This window comes from Seriola lalandi, unplaced genomic scaffold, assembly GCF_002814215.2.
Source record: "Seriola lalandi dorsalis isolate HSWRI2012SDOR001 ecotype SW California unplaced genomic scaffold, Sedor1 jcf7180002054693, whole genome shotgun sequence".
Taxonomy (NCBI): domain Eukaryota; kingdom Metazoa; phylum Chordata; class Actinopteri; order Carangiformes; family Carangidae; genus Seriola; species Seriola lalandi.
Window position 1 is genome coordinate 211,088 of NW_019525246.1, and position 666 is coordinate 211,753.

The 666-nt window shown below is 40.2% G+C and overlaps 1 protein-coding gene across 1 annotated transcript in view; it reads right to left on the minus strand.

Moving 5' to 3' along the window:
- The window catches only part of ptger2b (prostaglandin E receptor 2b (subtype EP2)), a 9,563-nt gene that overhangs the window by 7,300 nt on the left and 1,597 nt on the right, over positions 1 to 666 (minus strand). The gene's annotated exons all lie outside the window — the stretch shown is intronic.

A 666-nucleotide genomic window follows, 5' to 3' on the forward strand; every position in this document is an offset into this window, starting at 1 on the left:
ACAGTCAGTTCAGTTCCATTCATCATTCCAACTTTCTACTTCAATATTATTACATTTCAGGAAGTTACAACATGTTCCAAAACCTGTCAGGATGGTTTTTTATAATTTTTTATAATGCAACAAACACATGTTTTCCTAGGAAAAGTAAAAGGTCATTCCCTTCAGTCATTGTGAAATTGTTCCATGAGTAGACTGTACAATGCTTTGTTTCCCAGAAGCAGATGTTGAGAAAGGACCTGACATTTAGAAGTCACAAAACCATGTGGCTAAATTTTCAATGTACACAGTTAAAAATTTAGAGGAACCTCTTTGCCTATGATTTCCTGATATCATCATTATATTGTCTGTGACACTTTGGCAATATTGTCCACCTGAATTCATGTCAATAAAGCATATTGAATTGAATTGGCTTGGTGGCTCCTACACAGTTTGTCAAGCCTGCCTTAATGTCATGTCACTGTCCACATGTAGATGTGCTCTGTGTTTTGTTGATACTTTTAAAGTTGAAAAGCCTCGCAAAAGTAGGCTGTTGCAAAGGGGAGAATGCAGGTCAGTGTCCTTTCAGCCAGAACGGTAAAGTCCTGGGGCGTCGAGCAGCTCAGTTGGTTGAGCATCCGCCACCATGTGCAGAGGCTAAGGTCCTCGCTGCAGTTGGACCCGATTCGA